Below are 21526 nucleotides of genomic sequence, written 5' to 3'. Positions count from 1 at the left end.
AGCCAATTATGTTCTTTTACCTATGAAGGTGTCAAGTTTTCATGAAATTTTGTATGGAATGGGAGCAAGTTGTTTGACAAAATGCCTCAAAGAAGAGAACCTGCTCTACTGCTCTAATATTTTCATTCTTCTCTTTGGGCCGTGCAATAGAGGAACTAGGTAGAAGGTATAGAGTTTGTGTTACTAATTTGTGCATAGATATGTTTATATGATTGTGTTTTTTGACATTTCAAATTCAATTGATGTTCACTATTATTGACATGTGGTAGCTTAGTGTTCTTCTATGCAACCAATGCATACCAGAAAAACCGATGAAGCCTCCTCTTCATCCTCATCATCCTCCTCCTCAAAACGTTGGAGGTACGACGTGTTCATAAGCTTTAGAGGCGATGACACAAGCAAAAACTTCACAGGCCACCTCTACGTGGCACTAAAAGAGGCTGGAATCAACACGTTTATTGATGATGATGAGTTAAGAAGAGGGGAAGATATAGGAGCCGAACTTGTGCGGGCAATCCAAGGGTCTAGGATCTCTGTCATCATCTTCTCCAGCCGGTATGCGGATTCCGGATGGTGTCTTGAGGAGCTGGTTAAGATCATGGAGTGTAAAAGAACACTTGGGCAAATAGTTTTGCCAATATTCTATAATGTTGATCCCTCAGATGTCAGGAAACAGACTGGTAGTTTTGCACAATCATTTCATAAACACAGAGATACAGATCATAATAAGGTACAGAGGTGGAGAGCTGCTCTTCATGAAGCTGCAAATTTATCTGGCTGGGATCTTAGAAACACTCTGGATGGGTAACTACTAAATTTCCTTAGACAATTTTAATTTTAATTCTTTTTGTTTCTTTTCCTTGACCAAGTTCTTACACACAGCTATGAGTTCTTTTCATAAATTCTGTTTTTAAAAATTTAATTGCCAACATCATGCACATGAATTGGTTTTCTTAGGCCTCTATTTATATGTGATGCCTTGAATGATTATAATAATAAAGCTTAAACTGTTAGGTCTACATGTAAATGCTCCAATAACTTAAGTTATTAGAAAGTGGGTCAACAAGTGTTATATTATTACAAAGTTTAACAGAACTCGAAGATTTTGATTTATGTCAATTCAATGAATAAGGTATTAGTTTAATTTGCTCTTGTAGTTTAACAATTCTAGTTTTGCTTTAATTTGAACTTACATAATACCAGGCATGAAGCAAATTTTACAAGGAATGTCATTAAGGAGATCACTAGACGATTGAACAACACCTACTTACATGTAGCCCCCTACCAAGTTGGAATAGATTTTCGCGTGCAAGCTATCAGTGAATGTTTGGGCTGGATTCGATGATGTTCGCATAATAGGAATTTCCGGTATGGGCGGAATGGGTAAAACAACAGTTGCAAAAGCCATATATAACGAATTTTACGATAGGTTTGATGGTAAAAGTTTCCTTGAAAGGGTGAGGGAAAAGCAACTGGTTGGCCTGCAAAAACAACTTCTTTCTGATATCTTGAAACCAACCAAGATAAAGGTAAGTAGTGTTGCTGAAGGGATCAATGTGATAGGAAAAAGGCTTGGAAGCTTAAAGGTACTTCTCATAGTTGACGATATAGATAGTGTGGAGCAGCTAGATGCTTTAGCTATAAAACATGACACCTTTGGTCAAGGGAGTAGAATTATTATAACAACAAGAGATGAACATTTGCTAAATAAACTTGAAGTTGACCAGATATATCGAGTGCAACCAATGGAAAAGAAGAAGCTCTTGAGCTACTTAGCTGGCATGCCTTTAAAAATGGTTCTCCTAATCAAGGATATTTCAAGCTCGCAAGAGAAGTTGTTGATTACTGTGGAGGATTGCCACTGGCTCTTCAAGTTTTAGGTTGTTTTTTGGGTAAAAGAAGCATAGGAGAATGGGAAAGTACATTGGGTAAATTGAAAAAAATTCCCTGTCATGAAATTCATAATCAGCTCAAAATAAGCTATGATGGGCTAAGTGATGACTACGAGAGGGATATATTCCGTGATATAACTTGTTTCTTTATTGGAATGGACAAGAACTATGTCACACAAATATAGTTTACAGTGTCCAATGTTCAATTGTTGAGTGCTTAACATGTCGCATGTGTTTTATTTTTAACAAGAATGGACATGTCTTAAACTTGAGACCTTCCTACTTTATGAAGAAAAAAAACCTATATTTAATTATAGGGAATTGTGCATAAATACGACTTGAACCAGAGAATGTGTGCATTTGTCACCTAGGAAATGGAAATCTCCAGATCATTGTATTATTATGCAGTTGAATGAATGGAGAAAAGGAAGTTTAAGACATAACAGAAGGAAATGTGATTTAATTTATTGAAAGTATCTGTAAGTTTCAGAAACATGTGTCCTTCTCTCCTTAAATGCAATACGGCTATATATAGAACCTGCAACACAAGTTGAGTAATTTTTCTCACAAATGTACACAGTTCTAAAACACAATTGAAGTCCAAGGAACTATGAGGCATCTGGCGTTACTGCAACAGTTGACGGTAGATATATAATGCATATTGTCTAATGCCTCTATATGGTGCCCCTCTCTTGTATTTCATAAATGCAAATCATGGGTCTACTTCCTGTGTGTATAAATCCTTTTTCAAATTGGTGCCACTTTTATTTAATAGGAAACTGAAGAAATTGAAGTACTCACTCTAAATTTGCTAAGTTCTGAAGAGACTAGTTTCGGTACGGAGGCATTTACAAAGATGAGGGGATTGAGATTGCTGAAACTCAACTACGTAAATCTCACTGGAGGCTACAAATATCTTTCTGAAAGCTTAACATGGCTTTGCTGGCATGGATTCCCTCTAGAGGTCATACCAATAGACTTTAATCTACGGAACATAGTTGCTATTGATATGCGATACAGCAGCCTCAAATATGTTGTTTGTGAGGTACAATATAACCCAACTGCAAATTAGTAATTCTTTCCGTACGGTTTTATACATAACATCATGCTCTCTCTCTTCCTTGTGGATTTTGATTTCCATTTCCTTCTGGTTTTGTCTGACAGGTGCTCGAGAAGTTGAAGATTCTAAATCTCAGTCACTCCCATTGCCTAGAACATTCACCGGCCTTTTCGAAACTCCCAATCTTGAGAAACTGATACTCAAAGACTGTAAGAGGTTGTCCAAGGTTCAAAAGTCCATTGGAGTTCAAAAGTCCATTGGAGATCTTAAAAGTCTTTCTTTGGTAAACTCGAAAGACTGCAAAATGCTTAAGGGTCTCCCAAGGAGTTTCTACAAGTTGAAATCAATTAAAACTCTGGATATTAATGGTTGTTCAAGATTTGAAAACTTGGCTGGGGACTTGGGGAAGATGGTATCATTGACAACTCTTGTTGCTTTTAATACAGCCATAACCAAAGTGCCATCTTCCATAGTAAGATTGAGGAAGCTTGAATATTTATCACTATTTCACCCAAAATTCCCTTTGCAATTACCTCCTTTGTTAGCGGGCTTAAACTGTTTAAGAAATTTTTAAGAAATCTATCTCTTAGAGACAGCAAATTAGAGGCAATTCCTGAGGATCTTGGGAGTTTATCTTCTTTAGAACACTTGGATCTACAACAAAATAGTTTCCATAGCCTTCCAAACCTCAGCGGCCTTTCCAAACTTAATTGGCTATCATTGGAAAATTGCAATTTAACAGATGATGCAATTGATCCTAAGAGTCTTGGGAGTAGTCCGTCTTCTTTGCACTACTTATATCTTGAAAACAATCATTTTCGTAGCCTTCCAAGCCTCAGTGGCCTTTCCAGGCTTAACCACCTAGTGTTGGATGGTTGCATAGACCTTATTGAGATCACAGATTTACCAAAAAATTTGTATGTCCTCCAAGAAGATCATTGCACTGCATTAGAAAGAATGCCAAATTTTGCACAAATACCCACGATGTTTTTGCATCTAAATCATTCCCCCAAATTCATTGAATTTCCAGGCTTGAAAAGGTCATTAAACTTGGGGATGACATTGTTCATGCAAGGCCGCAACTGTATCACTGATATTCTTCTTAAGGAAGGCGTGCTAAAGGTTCTCTCTCTCTCTCTCTCTCTCTCTCTGCAAAACATGCACCTAATTACAAGTATAAATTTTCTAGACTGCTATAAATACACATGTGTGTGATTGCTTATATAATTATATTTTTCTTGACATGTTACAGGGATGGACCGGATGTGGTGAACTCTGTTTCCCTGGAAATGATATTCCCAAGTGGTTCGATTATGTGGAGGAGGGTGGTGAAGTACATTTTGAAGTGCCTCAGGAGATTGGTTCTAATTTCAAAGCATTTGCTGTGTGTATGGTTATTCTTCTTATCATCTGGACTACTCTGAATTATCTGATGGTCTTGTTTCCATTGGTGTCGTTAATCATACCAAGCATACTAGTTTTGTGGCTGAGCTTGAGGATTGCTTTGCAAGAACTTCCCATGAAGATTATCTTTGGATGTAACATTTATCTAACAGTACGTTCAACTTGGAAGGTGGCAACTCAGTCTATATCAATGCAGAAATTCGAGATGATAAATTCATGGTAAAGAAAACAGGTGTCGCTCTAGTACGTGACAAAGTTATCAAATTCGACACTTCATTTTTTTCATATAATCTAATCCCATATCATCGAGCCAAAAAAGTTTTGTCCACCGATTTTGATGATAGCGATTTTGGTGATGATGATGTTGTTGATGTGGATGATGATGATGAGGAGGAGGAGGAGGAGAGGCTGAGGATTCTGATGAGAATGATGATGATGCTGAGGCAGGGCAAATCCATAGCTCATCTGATGTTGATCCCGGTAATATTGAACCGAGTACTGATGAACAAGCTCCAATGAAAGAAAAAGTAGACTGATCTTGTTTTTCTTTTGTTGGTAACAAAAGACATGAAGAAACAAACATTAATCTAGGCTTGGAAACTCCTACCAGCCAGCCACTGTGGCTGTTTCCTGGTTTAATCAGCTAGTGTGGTTGTGTTTTCTTGCTGGGGCCTGCGTGCCTTGGTGTGTTTTTTATATCAAGTAGTTTTGTTTGAACTTCCTTCTTGTGGTGGTACTGTTTGTGTTGTTAGTCTGTTATTCTTTCTTATTAATGCATTTGAGTTTTATTTTCTGGTTTAAAAAAGAAGAAAGAAAAAAACTCCTACTAGATCATCAATAAGGTTTTGAATAGTTTAAGGGACATTATATATCAAGATTACACCATAGGACCACTTGCAAAGAAGGCTCTGATGTTAGACAACCCCTAGCCGAAAAAATTTAAGCTATCAGAGAATATCAAGCTTACTGAACCAACTGACTTTGCCGGTTCCTATCTAACAACCCATGCAAGCCAAAAGCAACGAACTAAGGAGATGAAAGTTGATTGATGATCACCAGAAAAGAAATGGTAGACTGATGCAAAAGGAAGGTTTTTCCAAAGCCTAGCTAGTTGTTGGGTTCTGTTTTCATGGTATCTACTTCATTTCTCTTCCACCAATCAATATTCAGCCATTAATCTTGTAATTATTTTGAGTGATGTGGAGCACGTGTGGCCGTTGGGCTTTCACACGTGGGCAACCTGACTTTGTAACCATGAAGAAGTTGAGGTTCCACTCCAAAATCAATTAGCAATGGGAGAGAGTGGCCCAACTCCTTATAAGCACTTGCAAGGTTTTCTAACTTTCCAATGTGGGACTTTTACCTTCACATTATCACATTAAGATCCTTACAATGTGTGTAAAGGGACGATTGGACTTTTTATCAATGCCAAAACAAATGCTAAAACTAATATTTCAAAGGTGTCTTCATCTTTGAATGATGCATACAAAACTGTTAGATTTCTATAGTGTCCATGATCATACAATTTGAAATACATAAAAGTCATACCTTGTGCCATCTTCCTTGAGTGCATGATCTCTGAACTCATTAAATCGCAGCAGCAACACAAGCAAAAACACAAACTGCTTAAGACTTCTACTCTCTCTCTGAAACTGTTTCGGCTCTCTTTTTATAATGAGATTAGGGTTAGAAAAATCTCTGATGAGAGCAGGGTCTTAAGCTTATATAGGGCTAGGTCAAGTCTTCTCTACTCATCAACAAGGGCAAACTTGACTAACACTCTAAGCCCATCAAGCAAAGGTTCATGCAAAAGAAAATAAATAGGACCTATTTAATTGACTTCAAAACTTTCCTTATTTCACAAGGTTTTAGGTCTCAATGTATAATCTAATTAAACTCTTATCAAAACGGGTATAACTTAGTATCTAGTACACCGATCTAAATAGGAATATAACATTCTCTCACTAGATCAAGCACTAGAGCACTAAGTGTCTATATTGCAAAAGTTTGATCATCTTTATTGGCCATGAGTTTAAAACAGTTAAGTCTTTCCCTTCAAACTATAGTGAAAAGCGATTAGACAAAATGAACTATAGACAAGCACTGTTACACTTTATGAAAATATGACATCTATAATCACATAATGCAATCTCAAATCACAAGAAGCACCTACAAACGTGAACCTTAACAAGAGTCAATCCGCAATGTTATTAAAATAATAGTATCTCAAAGAGACCATAAACTCACATGCATAAACAAAATGCATAATAAATTTAAACAACTAAATAGTCAAAATAGTAGAAAATTATTCAATAATCAAAACTTTCAACCAAATTAATTAACATATGCAAATCCCTCAATCCAGAGAACAACGAAATTAGACATGATACGGAGTTCATACAACTGGGACTCATCTGACTCGTCATAGAACATGTGGGCTATAGCTTCCCACATGTCCTTTGCAGTAGGCATATCGAGAAAAAGTTCCAAATATTGAGGTTCCATGGTTTTCACTAACCATCCTCGAACAATGGAATCAGTTGTACACCATTTTTAATACCCGGGATTACTCTCAATAACCTGAATGGTTTTCCAATCAAGTAGCTACGCTTCCCTTGTCTTGCAACATGGAGCATCATCATTCGAGACAATGTTTGGTAATTGGTCCCATTCAACTTGATACATAATGGTGCAGCATAATGTTGGAAAGTAATCAATACCTTATTCTACGGGAACTAGAATAGGAAAACCTTCTTTGTAATCGTTTGACTTTTCCTAAAATTGCTGTACAATTCTTTTCCTAGTTAGGCTGTGTATATTTTACTAGTTAGGCTTGCATTCTCCCTGTATAAGAATATTGTACAATCAATAGAATAATTATTCCGACACAATATCTTCTATACCAATTTTACATGATATCAGAGCAGGAGAAACCCTAGCTCTTGTGTTTTTTCTTTTGCCGTTCTCTTTAAGCAGCAATTTAGATAATTTTTCTTGTTTCGCTACTTCTCCATGGGAGACGACGAGCAGAGCAAGCCTACGAAGAGAGATGGAGGTTATGGTGCCTCCAAGGATGGTGGTGCAAATGATGCCAGCAATCCTTTTTTTGTTCATCACAGTGACCATCCGGCATGGTACTTGTTCCCAAACTCCTTAACGGAGATAATTACACAACGTGGTGCTGGTGAATTCGCTTATCCCTTGGCGCAAAAAATAAGCTAGGGTTCGTTGAAGGGACCGTGCAAATACCGTCCGAGAAGAGCAATCCATATCATTATTCTCGCTGGTTACAGTGTAACGATATGGTGATCGCCCATAGCGTCATCTACTCGACAACGGCACATGAGATTTGGGAGGACCTGAAGGAGCGATTTTCTCAAAGCAACGCACCGAGGATTTTCCAACTACAACGAGATATTGCTTCTCTCCATCAAGGGAAAATGTCTGTCGCTGGCTATTTCACCAAGATGAAGGGGTTGTGGGATGAATTGGCTTCCTACAACGATTCGCCGACATGTTCATGTGGTGCTATGAAGAAGCATCATGAAAAAGAGGAACGCAATGCCCTCATGCAATTCCTGATGGGTTTAAATTATATATATACTAAAACTGAGTTAAGGAATTCACTGTTCCTAGACTGTAGCTTAGAAATAGTAAAATTACGGTTTTGCCCCTACTTATGTTCTTTGTTCTTTTTTGTCCTATTTGGCAGCACAGTAAAATGACCGTATTGCCCCTCGCTCTTTTTACTTTTTGTCCTATTCAACAACAAAAGGCAAAGATTTTTTTTTAAAAATTTTAAACTTCCTATAAATTACATATTACTTATAATTATATGTATGTTTTAATTTATATATATATATATATATATATAGAGAGAGAGAGAGAGAGAGAGAGAGAGAGAGAGAGAGAGAGAGTTTAAGTCTTATGTAATTAAACATATGTTTAATCTTGGTTTGTATAAATATAACTTGATGTTTGCTCTAGATAATTAGAATACTACAATTGTTAGGCCCCATTTAATATACTTATTTTGTAAGTGACATTTATGTATAAAATTAATTATCTAATTAAATGTTTAAATTAAGATAGTTTAAAAGTTCAAAAAATACATGCATGCATAGAGTACAAAATGGAATAGTATTATACTCCCTATATTTGGATATAACAAACACATATGCATTTTTGTTATATGCAAACAAGTATATTGTCAAAAACATATAGTCTTAAAGTTATATATTCTGAATTATCATGATTTATATTTTTGTTAGATTATAATAACCACACATATTATATTCAAACAAGCATATTGGCGAAAAATACATGGTCCCAATAAAGTAATATATACTCATATAGATATGCAAATATATGTATATATAATAAACTTTTAATATATATATATATATAGGCATGTGTCTACTTCTTATGTATACACTTATGTATGTGTGCTTTATATATACACATACATTATAACCAAAAATAGATAGACACGCATCAAATAGTATATAAAACATGTTATTAGTTTATCTTTTGTAACTAAAACTTGAGAAACTAAATGCGATGACAGTATTTACATTTTCATGTATATGTACATAGAACGTAATCCTTGCCTATTTTCATCACTTTATACACATTTCACACAATTTTAAAACCCGCAGCATCGCGCGGGCACCTTTTGCTAGTGAATCCTATAGTGCGGTAAGGGCATATTTTACTCATGAATCATTTGCCAAGCCTTCGTAGAGCATATGCGTTGGTTTCGTAAGAGGAAAAATAGAGAGAAATAGGTTATGCAAGGGTTGTAGCTGAAAGTGCAGCGATGGTGGTGCGATCCAGTCAGCAACAACAATGGGCCAACAATAATCAACGACCTAACATTAGCCAACAACATCAGCAGTCCAGGCCCAATCAGTTGCTACACAACTCCAGTTTCAGCCAACAATTGCCGCTTTGTTCTCATTGTGGGGACACAAACCATGTTGTTGAAAGCTGTTGGAAATTGCATGGTGTTAAATAACTCGCCTTCTAGATCTTGTTCTTTGATGTAACCGACGGCAATAGACTAAACTAGCAAATATTAAAACACTTAGAAACACACAAGAATTATACTTGGTTCGGCAGAACTTTTGCCTCGTCCAGTTGTGATTTCTCTAGGTAGAGAAATCACCTCTCCTTTGATTAATAATAGAGATTACAGAACTTTTGCAACCCTAGAACTAATCTCAAAACTCTTGGCTGTCTCTCTGTTTTCCTCTCTTTAAAATAAGCCTTGCCACACCCTATTTATAGATATAGAGTTGGCTTACATGTCCCAAGGCTGATTGGATTCCTATTCCTAAGTAGATTAGGAAATTACACTTATCCAAATCCTAATAGACTTCTAGAAATCCAAACCTGAATTGAATAAGGAAAACTGAAATTCTTTCCTAATCCCTCTAGGACAAGAATTGGTATACCTCTAATTTTCCTAAAACAATCCTAAACCAACTAGGACATATTTGACGAGCCAAAATCCTAACAATCTCCACCTTTTGATTTGGTTGGTGCAGGACCCCAAACATCTGAGTGAATATAGCTGAGTTGCTCCTTGCTTCGGTTATCTGCACTGCTACTCGTGAATGATACCTTCCTTTGCTTTCCAAGAACACAATATTCACAAAAGTCCAGTTTGCAAGATGACACGCCTTCCAACAGGCCTTCCTTGTGTAATTCTTGCAACCCTTTCTGGCTTATGTGCCCAAGCCTATGATGCCAGAGTTCAATCTTGTCTTCTATACCTTGATTTACAGAAACAGCTGCTCCTCCAACTATAGTGGTCCCAATTAACTTATACAGCTTATTGGGTTGTAGGTCACCCCGCATTACCACCAGTGATCCTTTGGCTACCCTGAGTCTTCCCTTTTTAGACTCGTACCCATAGCCGGCCTCATCTAAAGTACCCAAGGAAATCAAATTCTTTCTTAGTCTAGGGACATATCTAACGTTCCCCAAAACTCGTATCATCCCATCAAACATTCTGATTTGAACAGTGCCGATTCCTTTTACAGGACATGAAGAATCATCCCCCATTAAAACTTCGCCGCTGCTGACTTCTTTGTAAGTATCGAACCATTCTCTTACTGCACACATATGAAAAGTGCATCCGATATCCAAAATCCAATTTGTGAAAGCCTTGGAGCTGATGTTACTGAAAGAAGCTCCGTCACTCTCATGCTCGGTGATGCACTAGCTGAACCCGAGCTTCCTTCCCTCTTGGCTTTCTTCTCTTTCCAAATCTTGCAGTTCCTCTTCCAATGATCGGCTGAACCACATTCGAAGCAACCTTCCTTCTTTTCCTTTTTCTTCTTGGATTTTGACCTACCTCTGTTGCCTGTTTTCTCTTCCTTTGTCTTTTCCCGCCCCCTCTCCTTGCCTTTGGCATAAAGGCCTTGAGAGCTTTCAGTTATATCATCTAGTTTAGCATATGACTGAAGAGCTTGAATCACGTCTTCAAGCTTCAGGGACTCTTTTCCAAACATTAGAGTTGTTCGAAAGTGCTTGAAAGACGAAGGTAGAGACCTCAGCAAGATGATAGCCATATCATCATCTTTGTAAGTTTCTTCGACCTTCTGAAGATTAGTTATGCAATTTTGAAACCTGCATACGTGATCTTCAATATCACCTCCTTCTTCCAGTCGAAGTCCGAATAGTTCATCCTTTAGAAAAAGTTTATTGGACACGGTTTTGCCCATATAAACATTCTCCAACTTTTCCCATGCTTCTTGGGCAGTCATCTTTTCTGTGATGTGTGACCGAACTGATCTTGTGAGATGGATCTCGATGGAACTCTTGGCTTTCTTGAGAACCTTAGTCCATGCTGTGTCTGTCATGCCTGTTGGCTTCTCACCGCTGAGTGCATCATCCAAATCTTGCTGTATCAGATACGTTCTTCATCATCCTTTGCCAATCCGTGAAGTCATCCTTGCCGTCAAAGGGCTTTAACGCAGGTCCTAGATCCGCATTCATCTTCCCTTTAGACATCGTAGAACCCCTTAACCTAGGCTCCTGATACCACTTGTTAAATAACTCGCCTTCTAGATCTTGTTCTTTGATGTAACCGACGGCAATAGACTAAACTAGCAAATATTAAAACACTTAGAAACACACAAGAATTATACTGGTTGGCAGAACTTTTGCCTCGTCCAGTTGTGATTTCTCTAGGTAGAGAAATCACCTCTCCTTTGATTAATAATAGAGATTACAGAACTTTTGCAACCCTAGAACTAATCTCAAAACTCTTGGCTGTCTCTGGCTGTTTTTCCTCTCTTTAAAATAAGCCTTGCCACACCCTATTTATAGATATAGAGTTGGCTTACATGTCCCAAGGCTGATTGGATTCCTATTCCTAAGTAGATTAGGAAATTACACTTATCCAAATCCTAATAGACTTCTAGAAATCCAAACCTGAATTGAATAAGGAAAACTAAAATTCTTTCCTAATCCCTCTAGGACAAGAATTGGTATACCTCTAATTTTCCTAAAACAATCCTAAACCAACTAGGACATATTTGATGAGCCAAAATCCTAACAATGGTGGAGCTAGGTATTTTGTTACTTTCATGGATGATTTTTCTAGGAAGGTTTGGGTTTATTTCATGAAGCAAAAATCTGAGGTTTTTGCAAAGTTCAAGGAATGGAAAACAGAAACCGAGAATCAAACTGGAAGAAAGATCAAGTACCTGAGAAGTGACAATGGAGGTGAATATACAAGTAATGAGTTTACTGATTACTGCAAGGAAGAAGGCATCACAAGGCACTTCACAGTAAAGAAGAATCCCCAACAAAATGGAGCTGCTGAGAGGATGAACCGAACTCTCATGGAGAGAGAGAGAGAGCATGCGATTTCATGCAGGATTGCCTGATAGTTTTTGGGCAGAAGCGGTGTTAATCATGCAAGTTATTTGATTAACAGATCACCATCTACAGTTCTCGGTTTTAAGAGTGCAGAAGAGGTATGGTCTGAGAAGCCGGTGGACTATTCCAAGCTCAGGGTATTCGGTTGTAGTGCTTATGCACATATTCCAAGCGATGAAAGGTCCAAGCTCAAACCAAAGTCTACACATTGCATATTCTTAGGTTTTGAGAAAGGAGTGAAGGGTTTCAAGCTTTGGGATATCAACAACAGGAAAAAGGTTGTCAGCCGAGATGTTGTCTTTGATGAGACAACCATGCCTCTGAATAAAGTCGAGAGCAGTAGGGAGAAGAAAGACGATGCTGAAATTGAAGCAACAAAGATTCCGTTAATCAGTTCAGACGAAGAAGCAGCTCAGGTGGAGCAAATTGAGCAAGATGCTGAATCTGATGGTTTTGAGGAAGAAGAAGAGCATCAGCATCGTTCACCAGTTAGGAATCAGGTGGAGCAAGAAATAGGGCAGATTGAAGGCACTCTAATCCGCCAGACATCCCAAAGGGTTAGAACTCCAACCAACAATCCACCTGCATTCCAGAGATGCATAGCACTGGACAAACCTAATCGGAACAAGAAGAAACCTGACAGGTTTGGGTTTGACCAAGACGAAGTTAATTATGCTCTCAACATTAGTCAAGGAGATCCAACTACTTATCGAGAAGCTATAGCAAGTGATGAGCGAGATAGTTGGATAAGTGCTATGACAGAAGAAATGGAGTCTCTTTACAAGAACTCTGTTTGGGAGTTGGTTCCTAAGCCCAAAGACAGAAAGCTAGTTGGATGCAAGTGGGTATTTAGGAAAAAGGAAGGACTACATGAACAAGATGCCGTGAGATTCAAAGCAAGGCTCGTGGCTAAAGGGTACTCACAAAAGGAAGGGGTGGATTATGATGAGATCTTTTCACCCGTAGTTAAACATACTTCTATCAGATTGCTTTTAGCAATGGCAACTCAGCATGACATGGAGATTGAGCAGATGGATGTGAAGACAGCGTTTCTTCATGGGGATCTAGAGGAGACAATTTTCATGGCTCAACCAGAAGGGTTTGTTGAATATGGGAAAGAAAACCTAGTATGTCAGCTAAAGAAGTCCCTGTATGGCCTGAAACAGTCTCCAAGACAGTGGTACAAGAGGTTCGATTACTTCATGCTGAAAATCAATTTTAGAAGATGTTTATATGACTGTTGTGTGTACTATCATGTGTTCCAAGATGGGATGGTCATATTGCTGTTGTTATATGTGGATGACATGTTAATCGCTTGTCAAGACAAGTCTAGAATTCAAGACTTGAAGAAGATGTTGAGCGAGGAGTTCGACATGAAGGATCTAGGTGCAGCACAGAAGATCCTTGGCATGGAAATTCAGAGAGATAGGACCGCTGGAAGGATTTGGATATCACAAGCCAAGTATATTCAGAAGGTTCTTGAGAAGTTCAACATGCAAGAAGCAAAGGTAGTTTCGACTCCTTTGGCAGCTCACTTCAAGTTAAGTGGGCAACAGTGTCCTAAGTCCGAGGAAGAGCAGCAAGTAATGGAGAAGGTTCCTTATGCTAATGCCGTGGGCTGCCTTATGTATGCAATGGTATGCACACGTCCAGACATAGCTCAAGCAATCAGTGTCGTTTCCAGATACATGGGAAATCCAGGAAAGCAACATTGGGACGCAGTCAAATGGATTTTGCGTTATTTGAAGGGTTCTTGGCGACAAAGGATTATGTTTGAGAAGCAAAAAGAAAATGCAAGGGTGTTGGGATATGTGGATGCTGATTATGCAGGGGACTTGGACAAGAGAAGGTCAACTTCTGGTTATGTGTTTACATGCGCAGGAGGACCGATCAGTTGGAGAGCACTACTGCAACCAATTACAGCTTTGTCGACCACAGGGCAGAGTATATTGCATTGGCCGAAGCTGGAAAGGAAGCAATTTGGCTTAATGGCTTGGTAAGTCAAATGGGAATCACCCAAGATTTTGTGAAGCTGAAGTGTGATAGTCAAAGTGCCATTCACTTGGCAAAGAATCAAGTTTTTTCTGGAAGATCAAAGCACATTGAAGCAAGATATCACAGAATCAGAAATTGGGTGGAGTCTAAGGAGATTTGGATTGAAAAGATTCATACGGATGACAATGCCGCAGATTTCCTTACAAAGATAGTGTCGGCCAAGAAGTTCAAGCATTGCTTGAACTTGATCAATCTCGTTGATTGATAAAGTGGAGCACCTCCTCACTTGAGGTGCAATGAGGCAAGAAGAAGATTGCCAAGGTGAAGACTCTTGAAGATTTCCAGAGCTGCTTCAAGGAGGTTCAAAGATACTCTGGGGTGCAACGATCAAGACTTGGTTTGACTCACCAAGGTGGAGATTGTTAGGATTTTGGCTCGTCAAATATGTCCTAGTTGGTTTAGGATTGTTTTAGGAAAATTAGAGGTATACCAATTCTTGTCCTAGAGGGATTAGGAAAGAATTTCAGTTTTCCTTATTCAATTCAGGTTTGGATTTCTAGAAGTCTATTAGGATTTGGATAAGTGTAATTTCCTAATCTACTTAGGAATAGGAATCCAATCAGCCTTGGGACATGTAAGCCAACTCTATATCTATAAATAGGGTGTGGCAAGGCTTATTTTAAAGAGAGGAAAAACAGCCAGAGACAGCCAAGAGTTTTGAGATTAGTTCTAGGGTTGCAAAAGTTCTGTAATCTCTATTATTAATCAAAGGAGAGGTGATTTCTCTACCTAGAGAAATCTGGCTGACAATGAGCAAAAGTTCTGCGAACCAGTATAATTCTTGTGTGTTTCTAAGTGTTTTAATATTTGCTAGTTTAGTCTATTGCCGTCGGTTACATCAAAGAACAAGATCTAGAAGGCGAGTTATTTAACACATGGCTATCCTTCATGGCATAGACTACACAAATCAGGAGGAGGCAATCACAACTCAAAAGGAGGTGGGGGCCGCAACAAATCTTCTTCAGCAAACCATGTGGATGCAAATCCTATTTTTTATGATGTGAAAGCTGTGATGCCCAACCTCCCCAATCAACAATATAAGCAAATATGTTCAGTCCTGAAAGAGAAGGAAAGTGATTCACAGCCTGATTCCTAAGCAAATATTGCTAGTTCAGGTTTGTTTAAAAATTGCTTTACAACACTTAATTGGATTATTGACAGCGGGGTGACGGATCATATCACATCTTTCCTTCATTTGCTCACAAATGTGAAGCATTCCACCATGCCACCCATAAAGTTACCAAGCGGAGACCAGGCTCCAATTACTGCTACTGGCACTTTGCCAATAAATTCATATTTATTTTTGAAAGATGTGTTGGGGGTTCCCACATTCAAAGTTGACTTGATGTCTATGAGTAAGATTACAGAGGATTTAACTTGTTTAGTAACTTTCTTTCCATAAGGGTGTGTTTTGCAGGATTTGGCAACGAGGAGGACGATTGGTCTGGGTAAGTGACGTGGAGGCTTGTACTATTTAGTAGCATTGGCTTCTCCAAACTTCTCTCCAAATAAATATGATCCATCTTGTCATTTGGCTTCAGCTTCCGCATATTTATGGCATCACCGTTTGGGTCACCTATCTTCGGCTCGCTTAAATTTTATGTCCAAAACATTGTTAAATTTCCCTTGTTCTTCAAATAATATTTGTGATATTTGTCCATTCGCCAAACAGACACGACTCCCATTTACTACTAGTTCCATCACCTCCACACACCCTTTCGCACTCATTCACTGTGATATTTGGGGTCCACATAAAATAGCCTCTTTATCCGGGGCACACTATTTTTTGACTGTGGTGGATGATTTTACAAGGTTTACATGGATTTTTCTCATGCACAATAAAAGTGAAACACAAGAGCACCTTCGATCCTTTTTTGCCTATACCTAAACACAGTTCAACACCAAAATCAAACAGATACATGTGGACAATGGGGGAGAATTTTATTCCCTTCGCAATTTTTTCACAGATCATGGGGTCATTTATCAACGATCTTGCGTTTACACCCCCCCAACAAAACGAGGTCGTAGAAAGCAAACATCGCCATTTCATTGAAATGGCACGGGCTTTACTTTTTCAAGCCCACCTTCCCCTTCATTTTTGGGGCAAAGGAGTGCTTACCGCTGCTCATATCATTAACCGAATTCCCACCAAACTATTAGCCCACCAAACTCCTTTTGAAAAATTATATGGCAAACCACCTTCCTATAAACATATGAGAGTCTTTGGGTGTCTTGCTTTTGCCACCAATAAACATCCCACCTCCAAATTTGATACTCGTGCCAAGAAAAGCATTTTTTGGGGTATCCTAGTGGGCAAAAAGCTTACAAGTTGTATGATCTCACCACCCACAAAATTTTCATCAATAGGGATGTTAACTTTTTTTAGCACCATTTTCCTTTCCACACTCTCAGCCCAACCACACCATCAGACCAATTGCCTGTCATACCCACACCACACATAGCAGACCTTGATCCATGCCATCCAACCTTGGGCCCGCATACCTTTCCTCCAACCAACCCAACCTTTTCCTCTGAGCTCAACTTCACACTTTCAAGCCAAAATGATCCCATCTCTCCAGCCATGCCTAACCCTCCAGCCAACCATTCTTCTTTTTCCCCTACTAACACCTATTTCTACAGCCAACCCCACCACATCATCACCTGCTACACTTACAAATCTAGAACAACCTGCTTCTCTTCTACTTTCTACTCCTCCTCTTTCTACCAATCCACCTGTCAGAGTCTCTGAGCGTTCCAAACAAGCTCCTATTTGGCAGAAAGATTATGTTCTTAATCACGTCCTAATGCCCAGACCCGCATCATCGTCTTCCTCGTCGCAGATCCTACCCAAAGGTACTCGTTATCCTCTCTGTAATTTTATTTCATATCATCGTTACTCACCTTCACATCTTTCTTTTATTGCAACTGTCAGTAGTAGTGTGGAACCTTCTTACTTTACAGAGGCTGCTGCAAATCCCAATTGGCAACAAGCTATGTGCTCTGAACTTGAGGCCTTAACGTCCAACAACACATGGACGCTCATTACTTTGCCCCCCAGCAAACAACGCATTGGTTGTAAATGGGTTTACAAAATCAAGCACCGTTCTGACGGTTCCATCGAACGCTATAAGGCTCGCCTCATGGCCAAATGATATACTCAAACAGAGGGGATTGATTATCATGATACTTTCTCACCCACGGCCAAGATGATTACTGTACGCTGTTTGCTTGCTATCGCCGCTGCTCAAAATTGGTCCCTTAGCCAGTTAGATGTTAATAATGCTTTTCTGCATGGGGACCTCTATGAAGAAATTTACATGTCACCTCCTCCTAGTCTCCGGCAACATGGGGAGAATCTTGTGTGTCGCCTCAACAAATCACTCTATGGGCTCAAGCAGGCATCTAGGCAATGGTTTGCCAAATTCATTGAAGTTGTTCTAGCTGCTGGGTTTATCCAATCCAAGGCAGATTATTCTCTTTTTACATGCAAGAAAGGTACTTCGTTTACAACCTTGTTGATTTATGTTGATGAAAAACTAATAACTGGAAATGATCAAAAGACATTCTCATCACTTAAGCAATTTCTACAGTCACGGTTCAAAATAAATGACCTTGGAGATCTCAAGTATTTTTTAGGGATTGAAGTTTCCCGTTCAAAACAGGGCATATGTATTTCAAAAAGAAAATACACCCTTGACATACTCAAAGACAGTGGCATTTTGGGAGCAAAACCGGTAGGCTTTCCCATGGAACAGGGCACCAAACTTTCTGATGCAGGTGATCTACTCAAAGATCCATCTCAGTTTAGAAGATTGGTAGGCGTCTGATATATCTCACCATCACACGACCTAACATCACATATGCAATACATGTGCTTAGTCGATTTATGCATGCACCCCGAATGCCGCATATGGAGGCAGCTCTTAGAATACTCAAGTATCTAAAAAATGCATCATGGCAAGGTCTATTTTTTTCAGCTAGAAGTAACTTAAAGCTACATGCTTATTGTGATTCTGATTGGGCAGGATGTCCTATGACGAGGAGATCCACGACTGGTTATTGCGTATTTCTTGGGAATTCATTAATTTCTTGGAGGACTAAGAGACAAAAAATTGTCTCATTATCTTCTGCAGAGGCATAATATTGAGCTATGACAGGAGCATGTTGCGAGCTCACTTGGCTATGAAGCTTGTTACGTGACCTACATCTTCCACATCCAAAAGCCTCAATTCTCCATTGTGATAACAAGGTTGCACTACACATTGCTGCTAATCCAGTTTTTCATAACAGAACTCGTCATATAGAGATGGATTGTCACTTCATCAGAGACAAGATACAGGATGGTGCAATCTCTACCAAGTTCATACCTTCTTCACATCAGCTAGCAGACATGTTCACCAAACCCTTTTAGGGGAGTGTTGGAAAGTAATCAATACCTGATTCTATGGGAACTAGAATAGGAAAACCTTCTTTGTAATTGTTTGACTTTTCCTAGAATTGCTGTACAATTCTTTTCCTAGTTAGGCTGTGTATATTTTCCTAGTTAGGCTTGCATTCTCCCTGTATAAGAATATTGTACAATCAATAGAATAATTATTCCGGCACAATATCTTCTATACCAATTTTACACAGAAGAGTCATTATGAACGGTAACTGTCAATGTGATGACAGATGCCTCACTAGAATGGTTTAATTTTGTGGACCCTCCTCGCATGATGATCTAGGTAAAATCGGTGAATGGTTGTTTTGGTTTTGGGATCGCTGTACTTTTTTCTCTTTTCTAGAGATAGGCGAAACTTGTTATGAGACCAAGTTAAGATTTGGAGGAATGACATCGGCCCACTTATTAGCAACATCGATAATGTCTCTAACTTAGCCACCTACAAAACCCAGTATGTGTGGGATTTTATCACAAAAGATCTAAATGTTATGTGCGGGGCCTAAGTTCTATTGTGGAACTTTGTATTCTTCAACACTCCCTTATATGGGACCACTCTTTTGTGGGCCATAGATGCAACCAACTCCACATCAGTCACTTTTTCTCTTTTTTTGGGTTTGTTTCGGTTTTGGGGTTGCTGCCAACAAGAACATATGGTGGCATAGGATTGGGTTTTCGTTTGGCCATCTGGTAATGTTTTTGGAGAATGTTTTAAGAATATTTTCAGAAATGGAAATAAGAGCGAATTTGCATTTTCGGGATCAGAAAATGCGTCAGATAGATTAATTAGAAAAATATTCAGAAAATAAAAACAATGAAAACGTGTGTGGTAATACAATATGAGAATAATAATAATAATATCTGAGCTATTTTCAAGTGTATTTTTGCTAATTTATGTTCTAAAAAAATAATTAGGGTTTATGTTCTAGATAATAAAATTCTTATTATCTTTAGTTTAAATAAATACTAGCCTTTCCGCACCTACAATATGAGATGGGGAGATGGGGATCAATTATCTGATTTTTCTTTTAATTTAAATTTTTTAATATGAAAATGTGAGAATTTACCATATTATCCTCATTTAATTAATAATTTCAATTCTTAATGTTTGAATTAACCAATGGCATTTTATAATATTTTGAATGATTCACCATTCTCTGTCTTTTAAAGTAAAAGACAGAGACATTTTATAATATTTTGAATGATTCACCATTCTCTGTCTTTAAAGTGAAAGACAGAGAATGGTGAATCATTCAAAATATTATAAAATGTCATTGGTTAATTCAAACATTAAGAATTGAAATTATTAATTAAATGAGGATAATATGGTAAATTCACATTTTTTCATATTAAAAAAAATTAAAATTAAAAACAAAATCGGATAATAGATCCTCTTTTATAGAACATAACTACCCATATTATCTTTTCTTAATTCTAAAAATAAAAAAGAAAACCAACGCATGTGCTAAATGGCTAGTATATATAAATGAAAAAAAATTTGCCACAAAAATAAATATGAAATTGAATAATGTATAATGGTTTTTATATGCTAGTTTAACATTAATAAACTAGATTACTAATGAAGTGCAACGGAAAAAAGTGTAAGAATCAGACCAACCCCACCCCCACCCCCCTCTTTCACGTTCTCTTCATGCCATCGCACCCTCTCCCTCTCTCTCTCTCTCTCTCTCTCTCTCTCTCTCACTGCCACCACACCTTCCAGTAGCTTCCCAGCTCCCCATCTCACAGTTTTTCATCCTTTTATTTTTATTTTAAACGTTTTTCCTTTTCTTGGAATGAAAATTGATTCGGTAATTAGTTGTTCAACGATGTGGTTCAATTCAATTGGGTAGAGATTCCGTTGGGTTCGATTGAGTGGCGGTGATGTCAATCTGGTTCGATGGGGCAGTGTTGATTTTGATTGGGTGATGATAGTGGTTCAAGCTCTGCGTGTGGTTGCGGTTTCGAGCGATCGTGTTTGACGGTCTGTGCTGGCGTGTTTGACGGTGGTGGTTGTCGTTTGAGTGGACTTGATTGTCTACTCTGGTACAAGCAATAAATAACAACATCCTAAATTAGGATTCCTTATTAAATAAGAAATATATTTCCTACTCTGATTGAGCCTTGACTCACGCCTTTCCTACTCTGATTGAGCTTTGACTCACGCCAACGTGTTGTGATCTAGACATAGCTTTTTTCTTGGCATCCAATATGAGATTACATCTTTGTTTGAAATTGGTGTAATCATACCTTTTATTTACCATTTGTGGATTGTTCAAAATGTTTAGTTTATAACACATGCAGCTCATGAACTCGTCCTTAGATTAGCTGTCGCATTGATGAAGTGAGTTTTGAAATAGTTGTTTAAATTAGCCTCCTCTTGGAATGTAAGAAGAAAAGTTATGATTTCAAATCTGGGTTCCTCAAATCATTCAAATCAAGGATTTCAAATCAGAAAATTTGAATCAAAGTGGTGAAGAAGAACAAGAAAAGTCATAACACCCAAATTGGCTCTTCTTTCTCTTACAATCCATCCACAAAAGCTGAAAAAACTAACCCAAAAAAACAGAGCAAAGGAATCAGAAGAATCCGCTGCCCCAATGTCAGAAGAATCAGAAGGTGATAAAGGCGGATGCACTCCAAGTTTTCAGAAGGTGTTTTGTTTCTTTCTTTCTTTTTCTTTTTTTTCCCCAGAAAATGTGTTTTTTTAACTAACAGATTTTTATTTATTTTTTTAAACTTTATGTGGATTTTAAAATAAGTTTTTTCTCCACCCTACCGAAT

At 38.2% G+C, this 21526-nt stretch overlaps 1 pseudogene across 1 annotated transcript; it reads left to right on the top strand.

Annotated features, from left to right (window-relative positions):
- Window positions 1-26: 26 nt before the first annotated feature.
- Window positions 27-5037, top strand: LOC148919449 (disease resistance protein Roq1-like; annotated as a pseudogene). The gene is made up of 7 exons (XR_016124509.1): window positions 27-166; window positions 270-804; window positions 1204-2076; window positions 2492-2555; window positions 2668-2937; window positions 3057-4074; window positions 4205-5037. The product of XR_016124509.1 is annotated as a disease resistance protein Roq1-like (transcript).
- Window positions 5038-21526: the final 16489 nt, after the last annotated feature.

This window comes from Prunus mume, linkage group LG2, assembly GCF_029339155.1.
Source record: "Prunus mume cultivar Tortuosa linkage group LG2, ASM2933915v1, whole genome shotgun sequence".
NCBI classification, from domain to species: Eukaryota; Viridiplantae; Streptophyta; class Magnoliopsida; order Rosales; family Rosaceae; genus Prunus; species Prunus mume.
This window is presented reverse-complemented; position numbering and strand designations above follow the sequence as displayed.